At 36.3% G+C, this 14,939-nt stretch overlaps 1 protein-coding gene across 1 annotated transcript in view; it reads right to left on the reverse strand.

The window, feature by feature from the left end:
* Nucleotides 1-14,939, reverse strand: part of NUDT3 (nudix hydrolase 3) — a 70,894-nt gene that overhangs the window by 28,891 nt on the left and 27,064 nt on the right. The window lies entirely within an intron of this gene.

Raw genomic sequence — 14,939 nt, forward strand, 5'->3', positions numbered from 1 at the left:
ACCGCAAACGTTTATCATGTGCACTGTAATATGCTTTCCATGGGATGCATGGGGTTAGGAAAAGAGTTCTGCAATTCCCCTAAATCAACTGAGCCTGTTCTATTCTTCCTTTTCAATACTGAGCCCAATTCACTATCTATGTATATAGTTTGTCCCAGAGATATACAATGATGAAAAAGTCCAAAATACATGTTGAATTTGGGCAACAGACATTCTTCACCCCCTTGGTTTTTCCTATGTGGATAAACAGGTCAAACTCCTTTGAGCGATTACAACTCTCTTAGAGTGGGCTCTGCAATGTTCTGAGGATTGATGGCAATCAATATCATGTCATTTGTAAATGGGAGGGCCTTACTTCTAAAGAGAAACCCTCATAAACCAGGACTCTGCACTGGATCTCCTCCATCACAGGGACAACTACCTTTAGGGGAGTGAATATCTCACTTCTGCTTCACCAGATATTTATTATTATAGAGCAGTCACACAGGGTTACAGTATTTCTGTTGTTATATCTCCTAAGGAATCTGAATGATTCTTATGTAACTATGGGAGACAGCCTGTTGTAGAACTTACTGTAAATGATAGCATTTTCTTCTACCAAATCAAATGCTTTTTTGTAATCAATAAAAAGTACAATAGGACACTATATTCTCTTTATTTTCTATTTAACATTGCATAGTAAAAAACTGGTCCATCACTAAATATGCAAAAGCCTGCTTGTTCCCTATTAATACTGCTGAGGAAAATCTTGACTTGTATATAGATGCTTATATTTTGTAGAGGTGGAAAATAATCATGTAAGTTGCATTTTCTCAGTATTAATAAAGTTATTCTTCTCCATGCCTTCAGTATTTTCCTTCCTTGTTTATCAGTATCTCAACGCCTCACTACTGTATTGCCTCCAGCATGAATCTTCTTTATATATACTTGGTCAAATGTGGGTGCTTTGCCTATCTTTACTCTCTATAGTTCCATTTCTATCATCTATATAAGCATATCTGATGCTGTGGGTAGCTTCAGGGTAGCAATGGGGTAGGTCCAAGTGAGGTTGATGGTAAAAAAAAAAAAAAAAGTATCTTAAAAATGTTTTTTGAAAATATTTTTCATTACTGTCATTTCGTAATGGTAAAATAAAAGATGGTTAAAATGTTTTTGGAAACAAAAAAAAATGGAAAACAATTTTCATTATTGTCATTTCATTTTCATTGTGGAATACCTTTGGGATGACGTTGCTTAGTGGGTATCTTGCCAAGAGTTCTTTAAATTCGTTCTTAAATGGTTAAGTTCTTCAAATGTATGCAATATCCTGTTCTCATTATTTTATCTTCTGGTTAATTCTTAGTTCTGATGAGTCAACTGTCTGGCTGTATACAGAGAACTGACCCAGTGAAAATTTTCACATCAATAACAAGTATTTTCCTGTCTGTTAAAATGTAATCTATTTCATTGTTTCTGGTGTTGTTTGGTGCTTGTCATATCCAGTGCATGCTAATTATTATTGTTATCTTTGTAGAACGTGCTCATGAAGTAGAAGTGTGAAGCTTTTGTGTAATCTAAAAGTCTTTGGTCCTTCTCATTTTCTTCCTAATTTCTTTCCCATCTTTTCCCCCATCCTCACATCTTTTTCACTTTTGGATTAAAGTCACCATGCAGGGGCAGCCCGGTGGTGCAGTGGATAGAGCACTGGCCCTGAAATCAGGAGGACCTGAGTTCAAATCCGGCCTCAGACCAAACACTTGACACATACTAGCTGTGTGACCTTGGGCAAGTCACTTAACCCCAATTGCCTTACCAAAAAAAAAAAAAAAAAAAAAAAAAAAAAATAGTCCAATAACAAATGCTTACCGTGTACCTGCTACATGTCAGGAACCATATTAGATATTATATGTAATGCAATAAAATAAATAATACTACTTCCTATAAAACTAATATATGTATTTTAATAAGGACTTTAGTATTCTGGATTATTTTGTTCATAAAAGCTTTAAAATCTTTTGGTACAATTAGAGCTTATTATTCTACCGTACTAGGTGATTTTAAAAAGAGCTTTATGGGATATGTAACTCAGTAATTAAAAAGTAATTTTCCCTTCTGACCTCTAGCAAATCCTTTAGTTATAAAACACAGATCCCCACATATCCTTTTATTCTAGGAAGTGGTCCTGTTTTGTCTCCTAGCTTAATATGGCAAAAACCATTAATGTCTAAAAATGTAGGCAAATAACTTAGTTTACCCCAAGAGAAAACCATGTGGATTTCTGAATTTCTGTATGTGTCTTAAGGAGAAAAAACATCACGTCTGTGTTAGAAACTATCTGTGGTGCCATTTCATATTGGATGTCAAGAGTCAGTTCACATCTTTGGCTTTACCTTTCAAGCCTTTAAATAAATCGCTGATGAATCTCCAGTTTCTGGCGTCTGAGAACTTGGAAAGGCCCTTTTTCTCAGTTACAGTTCAGTAAGTGAAAGGAAACCCTGGCAGAGGTATCATCTCCACTGAAGAAACTGGCTTAAGCCGGTTGTGATAATCCCCCTGCTCAGTCATAGCTCCCTTGCTCACATGGTTAAAGAGTGTAATTCAAAACTTGGCAGTCAGTCTTTCTGAGTAAAGTACCTATGAGCTTGAATGCTAGTGACAAAAGAATAAATCTATTCCTTAGAGAAACTGGAGGCCCTTTCCCATAGTTCTCTTTAGAGTGGTTTTTTTTTTAAAGCAAATTTCTCAATATTTTAGTTACCGTTGTATATTACAGTCACTTTGGGTTTTTAAATAATGTAATTTTAGAGCTGAAAGAGACCTCAGATATTATTTAATCCAAACCCCCCTTCATTTCAAAGATAAGAAAAGAGAGAAACTAAGTGGCTAGTCCAAGGAGGGATATAGTAGGATTCAATTCAGGTCCTAAGATTCACAGATCTCTTGATTTGCTAGGATTAGTAAAGTTCCTAGAGATAACCTAGATCAGTGGTGTGAAACTCAAATGGAAAAAAGGTGGCATGAAGGTGGAAGACAGATCATACATAAAGATGTCTGTGGACTGCACGACATCTCAGAAAATCATTACATTATCTGTGCTCTATTGTATTCGTATTTATTTTGTTATATATTTCCCAATTACATTTTAATTTGGGTTGTAGCCTTACTCAGGAGTGTTAGGCCAGCCTCATATTTGACATCTCTGACCTAAAACCTTCAGTTGTACAGATAAAGAAACCCAAAGAGATTGAGAGATTTGCCCGGTGTCACACAATTAATTAATTATAGGCAGACGAGACAGAATTCAGGGAGAAACCATTCATTCATTCATTCTCAACAGAGTATAAGGGTTCCTCAGTTGATGCTAATGGAAAGCCCAAGTCAACCAATTCCTCTAGGACTCCACTCACCATTTCTGTAAATTTTTTTTTTGGCCTCCATAATAAAATACAAACTACAGTTTTGCATTTAAATCTCTTTACAATATGACCCTTACTCTCTTTCTAGTACACATTATTACTCTCCTCCTACTCTAAAATCCAGCCAAACCAGCCTTCTTGCTATCCCTCATGCAAGAAGGGACACTTCCTTGTCCTCCAAGTCTGGAATAAGTCATCTCCTCATTTCCTCCCCTGAGAATCACTTATCTCCTTCAAGACTCAGTTCACACAACCTTCTACAAGAAGTTTTTACTGATTTCCACCCCCCCCAACTGCTTGTGCCCTCCATTCCTTAAATTACCTCTAATGTATTTTATATCTATTCCATACCATATAGACTACTTTCCTAACTAAATATAACCTCCTTGAAAGCAGGAACTGCTTCATTTTGGTCTTTGTATTTCTAGTGCTTTATATACAGTAGGTGCTTAATAAATGCTTGATACCTGACTGAAGCCCAAACAAAAACACTCCTCCCTGCCCACCATTCCCTCATACGTACTGTCTCCCCTACTAGAATATAAACTCCTTGAAGATGGGGTGCTTCAACTTTATATTTGTAACCTCGAGCTTAGTTCAGTGCTTGGCATGTAATAAGCACTTAGTAAGTGCTTTTTCATTCAGTCAGTCACATAGAACACTTTCAAGAAAGGTATTATTTAAATTTAGTAGCAAATTAAACTTTTCATAGGTTAATGAAAGGTGACCAGTATTTTCAAATTCAAATTCAAATTCAATTTCAAATTAAAATTTAACTTGAGTTAAACTAAAAGAATTTGTGAATTGAAAATTTATAGTATGTGCTAGCATGGTTCTGGATCTTCAGGAAGAGAAGCACATCACTGGTGAAACACATACACAGTCAAGGATACAAGGAAACATGCTTCCACCTCACTGCCACCCTTGGATTCCAGTCTTATTCTAGTTTTGGGAAAGGAAGCTGCATAATCAAATATAACTAGTATAGAACTGCAGACCTAGAATAGCTAAAGGTAGGTAAGGTTTATACAGTCTCATATTGAGGTAGACAACGGGAGCTATTTTACATGTTTACAATCATACTTCAGATACCTTTGCATACACATATGACACGAACCATATAGCACCATGAAAAAGACATGTTTCTGACATGGTTAAAACAATGGAATTTGTTTTGACTATACCTATTTGTTACGAGGATTCTGTTTTTCTTCTTCTCAGTAGAGAAGATGTGAGAAAAAAATGCTTGTAAACTGAAGTAACTGAAGTATTTTATCTCTTCTTAAATGAGTTCACAAAGCTTTTTGATAAATTAACTGTTGATGAAGCCAAAACAGATGATTAAGAGAAATTTAGGATATATTTCATTTGGAATGACCTTATACAAAATGGCCTCGAGGGCCAGTTTCAAAGGCAGAACATGTTAGACTGGATGAACTGTGGAACTAATCCAGTACAGCATTTCTTATGTTCTAAATAAGCAGTGATTAATTTACATGAGGATTCTTACTATTTTAAGACCAAATATATTCGATGGTATCAAATGAGAGGTATTTTAAAACCATGCCTTTTAACACACTGCCTACAACTGTAGGCTCCAATAGTTTGAAGAGTATTATTATAGTCTTTTATGGATTTTCTTCTTTTTGGAGCTTCCCTGTCTCCAACCAGCATTTCAAAACAAGAAGAGGTTTCTATAAGTAAAAAAAAAATTCTGTGACTGTTAAGTCTTTAGTATATGTGAGAAAATTAAGGTCAATACTCTTTGTATCATTTATTTTAAGGAACATATAAGCACCTATGTTGTGCAGAGCAATGAAAGTGGCAGCATCTGGCATTTTGCTAAATGCCATTTGTTGAGTGCTTGTTATGTACTGTACACTGACCATAAGAGAAACGACACATGCATTGCAATACAAGACAGTGTAAGTGCTAGATACTGATGATATAGATTATTAGACCAAAAGATTCAATTTAAAAGGGACAAATATTGTCTTTCATGGGTTAAAAAAAATCTCCTTCATAAGAACAAGAAAGGAATAATATGCTTAGTATAGTTTGTATGAAAAAGTTCTAGGGGTTTTCAGTTGACTGCAAGCTCCATATGAAGCAAGCACTAAATTGTATTGCATTTTATACAGTATTAAAGCACAAGAGGGCAGGTTATAGACAGCAGTTAAGAGAACACTAAATTTGTTTGTTGGGGAGGGGATAGGCATATGTCACTAATAACTACTTGCATGCTAAAGAATGGAGACAGAAGAAGTCATGTAAACCTGATGACTGAGGCCCTCAGTGAAATAAGGGCATCTCTTTATTCTCCTCCATCTGATTCTCTTATCTCACTCTCCCACTGTAGCTGTTTTCTTATCTCCTAAATCTCCAACCCCTGGAGAGGACCTCAACTCAAACTTTAATAAGAAAATGGAGGCCATTTCCTGTGGGCTCTCTTTACTCTTTCTTAAAACCCCTCTACGTTGTCGGACATTCTCTCCTTTCACTTCAGTCTCTGACAAAAAGGCAGCCCTTCCCCTCACCAAGGTTAAAGCCTTTATGTGTTCTTTATCCCATCCCCTCCTATCTTTTCCAAAAAATGTTCATCCGTGATATCTCCCCCCACCCCCCATTTTCAATCACCAATCTCCTCCTATCTATTGAGAGACAGCACCAACTGCCTACGAACATAAAAAGGTGGTCTCCATCCTGAAAAAAAGCTATCACTTAACCCTACCATCTCAAGCTATTACCCTTTTACTGTTCTTTTCCATACCCAATTCTGAAAAACACTCTCTACTTCCCTTGTTTTCACTTCCTTTCCTCCCACTCACTTCTCAAACCTTCTCAATTTGGCTTTCAACCTCATCAATAAACTGAAACTGCTCTTTCCAAAGTTAGCAATGATCTCTTATTTGCCACAGGCAGCTAGGTGGTGCAACTAGATGAAAATAACGCCAAGCCTGGAATTAGGAAGACCTGGGGTCAAATTCAGTCCCAGAAACCTTACTAGCTATATAATCCTGGGCAAGTCATTTAACTCTGTTTGCCTCGGTTTCTTCATCTGTAAAAAAAAAAAAAAAAAAAAAAGAGCTGGAGAAGAAAATGGCATACCACTCCAGTATCTTTGCCAACAAAACTCCAAATGGGTTCACAGAGTTGGACACAACTGAAAAGAGTGAACAGCGATTAACTTAGTTGCCAAATCTGATGCTCTTTTTAAAATCTTCCTCTTTCTTTATCTCTCCTAAGATACTTTCCTCTCTTCAGGTATTCATGACATTGCTCTCTCTTGGTTTTCCTCCTACCCATCTGACTGCTCTCTCTTAGGATGCTTTGTTGGATTATAATTCACAAGCCTACCCATAACTGTGGGTGTCCTCCAAGGCTCTGTCCAGGTCCTTCTTCCTCTAAGTTACTCATCAGCTCCTATGGGTTTAATTATTAGTTCTATATAGATGATTTCTAAATATATTCAGCCCTATTTTCTCTCCTCAGCTTCCTTCACACACCATCAACTTTATAAGACGATTCTGACTGGATGTCACATAGGCACTTTTTTTAGACATAATACTATTGCACACTTAATAGACTATAATATAACATAAACATAACTTTTAGAGGCACTGGGAAACCAAAAAGTTCATTCATGTGACTTACTTTATTTCAATATTTATTTTATTGCAGTGGTTTAGAACTGAACCTGCAGTATCCCTGAGGTATGCCTATATTAGAATGTAAACTCTTGAGGGCAGAGATTGTCTTGGCCTTTTTTTATATCCCTAACATGTAGCACAGAACCTGGTAACATATATATAGCAAGCATAATAAATACTTGGTGGATGAGTGCAGTGCTTTGGCCACTATCCCATGCTACTCAATTGTTGCAGGTAAAGAAAAAAGTTTAACATGTCTTTATTCTGATTACTTTTCTTTTAGAAATTCCTATTTGTGCTTAAATGGTCCTAATGAGCTAAAGATGTATATGACCTGAAAGAGCGGTGGGTTGTAATGTTGTCAGAAGGCTCACTGGTACCCTCACAACAGTACAGATCTTTCAAAGTTCAAAGTAAAGTTGTCCTGATGAAAATTAGGGATGTCTGAAGTAGAAATGGGTAAAAGGAGTTAAACTGTAATTGCTGAACAAAAGAACTCTGATACAGCTTCTCTTTTCCTTTGCCAACAACAGTTTTTAACTTTCACAATGAATTAGTAAGAGAAAGTTGCTTTGCAAACACCACACAAAAGAGTACTTTTAATTACTCAGAGAGTAACTGTCACAGGGATGGCTGGAGAAAGCATTTCTTGCACTATTATTATGGGATATCAGTAGAACAACGAAATAACACTGTTATGACAGGTTCCTTTGGTATTTATAGTAATGGAACTTTCCCCTACTAAACTAAAAACTGGAGGCCTACCTAGAAAGGGGTGGTTAAATAGTAACGTACTTTAAAACTGAGGGTTTTATTCAATAACTCAGCTAATGTTTCTAATGCAGCAAATTCACAGTTTCAAAAATTTAGCAAATATGCTATGCCTTTAAGTCTGTTTAATAAGCAAACACTGGATTAGAAGCATGTTTGGCTTAATCATACCTATGTCTGATAATGCTATTATATGCTACCTAACAGTCTTGCTTCATTTAAAATAACAATAACACTAAATTGTGACAGCTTTCCCAACTAGATATATGGGGAAGACTAAAATGAAGCTGGCTGTAGGAATGAAAGATAATTTAAGTTAATGCATTTCTTTAAAACTGTTACTTGAAAAGTGTTTCCATAGTTCATTAGTAAGAACAGTGTTAGGTTTTTAAAATGTCAAGATTTGTTGGAAAAAATTAAAGTCCAAATATTTATTCTAACATTTTTTTCAATTCAGTTGATTTTAGGATGCATCTGATGAAAGACTTTTTCTCTTCTTTCTCATCAAACAAGAAGCCTGAAACAAACTACCTATCTGAATGGAGGCTACTGTGTTGTTTTTCATATCTTTCTATAATTATGTAACTTTAAATCATATTTGATTTATAAACTTTTGATTTATACACTGTCACATCTAACAATAACCAAAAAAACCCACAAACACCATAGATCAGACTGTTCTCCTTTTATCTATTAAATGTACGATAGAGGAGAAAGTCTTTATTACTCTCATTAGAAATATTTCCTGATTTACTTTTTAAGGTCAATAATAACAACCAGGTGATTCTAGCTGATTAGATTGAGTGTAGACTTACCTAGTGGGAGTGAGAAGGGGGTGTCCAACCCTAGAATTACATTTCTCCTTAATCTTCAATAAAAAGAAGCAACTTAAAATACCAAGAAAAAAAAAAAGATTCATATTGCTATTTTTTTCTGCTACTGCCATTCACAGCAAGAGATATTAAACCCCTGAACACACATCTCTTTAGTTTTTAAAAATATTATATTACATACACCTCTGTCACACTAAAGCATCATCAACTATAACATATACACTATAATCAAATTTCTAACAAACTTCAAAAGCTTTTATCTGCTAGCACTGGGCTTCGATTTTACTTTTTTATTTTTTAACTTACTGCAGTTTAAATCTAAGCTTCTTCATTTCGTGTCAAACCAGTAGCAGAGAGACATAAATAGGCAATAGGTCACAGAACTGAAAGTGAACTTAGAAGCCAAATAGTATCACTCCCTCCCCCCTTTTTTTTAAAAGATGAAGAACTCGGGCCCAAAGAGGTTATGTGACTTGCACAGGGTCAAACAGCTGAGGAAAAATTTGAACCTCTGGGATCTTCCTGACTCCAAGACCAGCACTCTCTCTAGCAGGCCATGCAGACTTTTTCAATACTTATAATCTGTTAAGAGGTGTGCTTATCCTTTCCTGGCCACTATCTATGCTACTTGGATCTTTCTCCTGATTTTTTTTCACTCATAAGTGAAACTAGGGCAAAGGCTACCACGGCCATAATCTTCACATTTCTCATTCATTACTCAGAAATGCCATTCTGCTTTTGCCAGGCAAACATTCTCAACAGCACGTGGTTCGTATCTTCTTTATTCCCCCTCTCTTCTCCTTTTTATGCTGCTGCTCAGGTCAGGAATGCCTTCCAACTTCCTTTCTGCCCACCCATAGTCATTACTTTTTTAAAACTTGGCTCAAAGAATCAGAACAAGTTATACAATGACAATAAGGGGAAAGAAAACAACTTTGAAAGATTTCAGAACCCTGGTCAATGCAATTACCAGTTATGATTTTGGAAGACCTGTAATGAAGGATGGTTCCAATCTTTTTGTTAAAAGACCAGTGGTACAAAATAAAAGATACATTTTTAGACATAGATAATGTGCGATTTTGTTTTGTTTGATTATAATTACTTGTTACAAAGGAGGGCTTTTATTTGGGGGGGGATTAGTGGGAGGAGAGTTGATGGGCAATAACTGATTTTTTAAAAAAGGGAGCATCAATGAAATATTAAAAATACAAAGAAGAGAGAAGGAAGTTCAGAAGGAAATAGACAAGTAGGGTACTTTTATCACTATTGTGTTAAATATAACATACACTAAAAAAAAGAAACAAACTATGTAACAGTTCATAGTTTCACATATAATTTTCTTTTCTTTGTATATTAAATATTTTCTGCTTGCTATTATTTGTTAAGTTCATCATAAAAAAAGAATATAAAGATTTGGTTCAAATCTCATTTTCTCTAAAAAAGTATTCCATGTTTCGTATTTTCCTAGCGCTCATTGTACCCAATCACTATAAGGAACTGAAAAAGAAGAGAAGTCAGTTTCCAACCCACAAAGCGTTTTCACTTTAAAATACTGCAAAAGCCATTGAGCAAAGAGGGGAAAAAAATTACCTACGGGGCAAGGTTAATTTAGGAAGAAAGTAAGCCTAGAGAGAAATTAGGAATTTGGACTGACAAAGGAGGCAGAAAGGGAGAAATCTATTTAGGGAAAACGGCAAAAGCAAAGACATACAAAAAAAAACCCACAAAAAAACAAACCGCAAAAAAACTCTAGTGAACTGAAACCCTAAAAATGGGCAAAGATAAAGTAATGCTAAAATCCCTGCCTCTTCATGGCAGAGATGCTGGGGACTACTTAGGGTAGGATGTTGTATATACTGTCAGATCGGTCCCTGTATTTTTTTCTGCTTAATTGTTTTTCTTTGTCATAAGGGAAGATTCAACCTTGAGAAGGGTTTGGAGTGGGTAAGTGTATTTGTAGAAAAGACTGTAATGTGGGTAGCCAGGTGGCGCAGTGGATAGAGCACAGGCCCTGGAGTCTGGACCACCTGAGTTCAGACCACACCCTTGACACTTACTGGCTGTGTGACTCTGGGCAAGTCACTGAACCCCAACAGCCTTTCCAACAACAACAACAAAAAGCCAGTAATAAAAAGAAAGGGTATAAATGCATTTTATTTTTTTAAATGATAGATCTGGACTGGAAACTTTCTAAAATTCCCTCCAGTTCTGAATCCTATAATGCTCTAAGACTGGCAGGCAAGCATACATGGTTGATTAAGATACCAAGATGAAATGATACGGAATAAGAAAAGGTTAGCTAGTTACCAACTGATTAAGAACCTTGAATGTTACAGCTAAGGAGTTCAGATTTGATGTGACAAGGGAAAAAGAAGCCACTTGAGCACGGCAGTGACAAGGGAAAAAATATCCAGTACTTTAGTAAGAATAACCTGGCAGTGGTACATAGGATAAAGCAGAAGAGAGATCAGAAACTCAGGGTTATTGTCGTAACATAGTACTGAGGCTCCAGCTAGGGTTGTGGTACTGCAAATAAAGAAGGGAATAATTTGAAATGGAATGAAGGATTCTTAGATTTCCAGTCTACAGAACTGTGAAAACAGTGGTCCATTTTTGAGGTATGAGTTATATTCTCCCTCCCTAATCATATATGCATTACATTCACAACCCAATCTTTATGGGGTAGATAAGAGTCATCTTATTTCTAGGGAAATGTGGGAACTGACTTTGTATGAAAAGCCAGATCAGCATGAGGTCAGTAATAGATGGAGAAATGAACTGGCACTAGAAGATCAGAACAGAAACGAGATAGAAAACAAGATGTAATTCGTAGGGAGAGAGTTGTTAAGACAAGAATAAGCTTACAATAGAAAATGTGTGGTTAAAATGATTCAAGCCTTATAGGCCAGTTATGGGACAGACTCTTAACTTACAGAGAATCTACAAGATAGACAGTTTCAAGAAGTTAAGGCGGCAAAATTCTGAGTGTATCAAGAACCAGAACAGGGAGTTAGTAGGGAGCTGCTGAGAAACAATATGGTTTTAGTATTAGTACTTCCAAAATTCCATAACATGATAGATTTTGGCTCTAAATGACTAACAGTATTGAGATACATTAAAGGCTCACTACAAATGAAGAAATGATATTGAACAGGAGTGTGAAGTTTAGTCTATACAAAATTATTGTCTAAACAAGAGAAGAGTCTTCAATGGTGGCTATAGTTGGGAAAAAATAAATAGCATATAAAATCATTTGTAAAACGTAACAATTGAGTGTAGTGGAAGATTATATAGGTACTACTGCCTCAGAATCGGACAGAAAAAAAATTGGCCTAAAGAATTCTGGGTATGAGGCCCAACTAAGCCATATTATCCCAAGAGTATTCCTGCTACTCTTTGTTGAATCTGAGTTGATATATAGTCAATTATCTTCCTCCTCCGCCATTTTTTACTATAAAGCAATTTTGATCGGATTTCCAAACAAGACTATCAAAAACACTGTGTTCATTTATAGGTTACACATTTTTAAGAAGGACATTGACAAGCCAGAGTTCATTTATAGCAAGGTGAACAAAATATTTAGAGGATTAACAACTATTAAAGAGGCTTGGGAAGCTAAACCTGGAGAGGAAAAAACTTAGGAAAGACCACGAAATCTATCTTCAGTTACCCATACAGATTCCATGTAGAAAAGAGATTAGACTTATTTTGATAGGCCCCAAAATGAAAAGCTATGGGAGGAGTTAGGGAGAAGTAAATTTTGGCTCAACAAAAAGAAGAACTTGGTTTAGAGGGACTGAGTGACTTGCCCATTGGTTATACATGGCTAACAAGTACCAGAGCTGGGATTTGAGCTCAGTTCTCTCCTGAGCCCAAGACCTGCATTCTGTTTCATATCACCTCTCGTGACAATCCCTACGTAAAGGATGATGGATAAAGGATCATCTTTTGAAGTTTCTTCCATCTCTGAGATTCTGTGTGTGTTATAATAAGACCACTATATATTCATTTTTTTCTCCTCACTGAAGAATCATGTAACAGTCTAGAGAAAGATGATAACAAGCATCATTGTGCATCCTAGTATCATTTGTCACTATCTGACATTAATTGGTTTGTCAGTTTAATTGTAGAGATTGTGTGTATTTTGGTTTATGTAATTTCTACCAGACACTGAGGTCCTTTCTCGAACTAAACTGCCAAGCATCCATACTCTACTTCAGAGAGCAAAACTCCGACGGACTGGCGACGCTGTTTGAATACAAAACGTACGCTTACCAAAAAGACTATTTTATGAAGAACTCACACAGGGCAAGCATTCAAATGGTAGTCAGAAGAAGTGATATAAGGATACTCTCAAGAACTTTGGAATTGATTGTGTGACATGGGAGACCCTGGCACAGGACTGCTCAGCATGGCATGCCCACACCAGAGAAGGTGCTGTGCTCAGTGAGCAAAGCAGAATTGGAGTAGCTCAAAAGAAGTGCCAGATGCGCAAATTTTGAGAATCCACCCCAAATGTTCACATGAACTATTTGTGCCCGACCTGTGGCAGAACATTCTGAGCTCGTATTGGTCTGATCAGCCACAGTCGGGCACACTGTAACTTGACTCTAGCACAGTGATGTCATTTTGGTCCTCTCTGAGAATGAAGGACAACAACCAACCAACCAATTTCTACAGAGAAAAACACATTTTTAAGACATCATATTCCAGAATTATTGTGCTATAGCAACATTCAAAAGTGCTTTATAATAAGACCAAACTGCGTTTTTGTTAAAGAACAGTAATCAATTTAACTTATGTTACTGTGAATAAAAGAAATTGTTTACATTCTTAAAAAAAAAAAGAATTGAACAACGGACATAGGGGATCCTTCCATCATACAAGTCACACGGACATACTGGAAAAAGAGGCCAGTGGCAGAGGTATCAGAGAGGAAAGATGATAAATTTGGATTGGGGTATGTTGAGTTTAAACACACTCAAACGGACATGGGCTATGAGTAGTGTAAAATATGAGATTAGAGCTCATCAAGGGTTAAATATGTAATTTGTGGAGTTGTAGGATCACACAATTTAGAACTGGAAAAGTCATCTAGCTCAAGAGGTGATAAAACTTAAGGCCACAGAGGCTGTTAACCTGCCCAAGGTCACACAGGTAGCACATAAGACCCAGGGTTCAAACTCATGTCCTATGTTCCAAAATCAGTCATTTTTTGACTATTAACTCAATGAATCTTTATTAAATGTTTACACTGAGTTAGGTCCTGGGCTATGGACTAGAAATACAAAGACATTTTTAAAAAATCAATCCTTGCTCTCAAGGAGCATACATTCTCCTTCAGGGATATCACATGTACATATATACAGGGAAGAAATGAATGGGGCAAGGGAGAGTTCAAAGTGCTACAGGAAAATCTGAGGAAGGTGAAGTATTAATAAGTGAAGTGACCAAAGAGGCCTTCCACAAGAAGATGGCACATAATACTTTCCTCAATCCTCAATAAAGAAGTAAATAATCAAGGCTCTAGAATAGATAAAGAAGAACAGTGAGTTAAGAATTTAATCTTTCTTTTTTTTTTTTCGTTTAATTTTTAGGCAATTGGGGTTAAGCTACTTGCCCAGGATCACACAGCTAGTAAGTGTCAAGTGTTTGGTCTGAGGCTGGATTTGAACTCAGTCCTCCTGACTTCAGGGCGGGTGCTCTATCCACTGAGCCACCTAGCTGCCCCAAGAATTAAATTTTGAGAAACTCCAAGTGGAGTTTGTAGCTGTGTGACCCTGGGCAAGTCACTTAATCCCAATTGCCTAAAGAAATTTTTAAAAAAAAGAGAGAAACTCCAGTTAAAAGGTAGAAGGAAAAGGAGCTGAAGAAGGTACGATCAAGGTTTATACTATTCTACTGTTTAATTATCTCTATATTATTTTTAAATGGCTACCTGCTGCATATGTGTGTATACTATTTCCCCAATACAATATAAGCTCTGAAAAAGAGGAATTTTATTTCCTACTTCTTCCTTAACTTCCTAGTACCTAGCACATAGTAGGCACTTAGTACATATTTGCTGAATAAGAGAATCTAGAAAAATCACCTAAAGGGAAAAATAGTGTTAGCTATTGTACATTTGTTCAATTTTTGTGGCACAGACTGAATACATTCAACCTGCAGTTGTAATCTCCCATATACACTGTATCTCCTATTACAAAGGTTCTTAAAACCCAGGGTCTTATCAACTTCCTGTTGTTTTTAATATTCTGATAACTGTATTTCAATATAGTTGGTCTCCTTTG

This window comes from Vombatus ursinus, unplaced genomic scaffold, assembly GCF_900497805.2.
Source record: "Vombatus ursinus unplaced genomic scaffold, bare-nosed wombat genome assembly UNPS02014811.1, whole genome shotgun sequence".
NCBI classification, from domain to species: Eukaryota; Metazoa; Chordata; class Mammalia; order Diprotodontia; family Vombatidae; genus Vombatus; species Vombatus ursinus.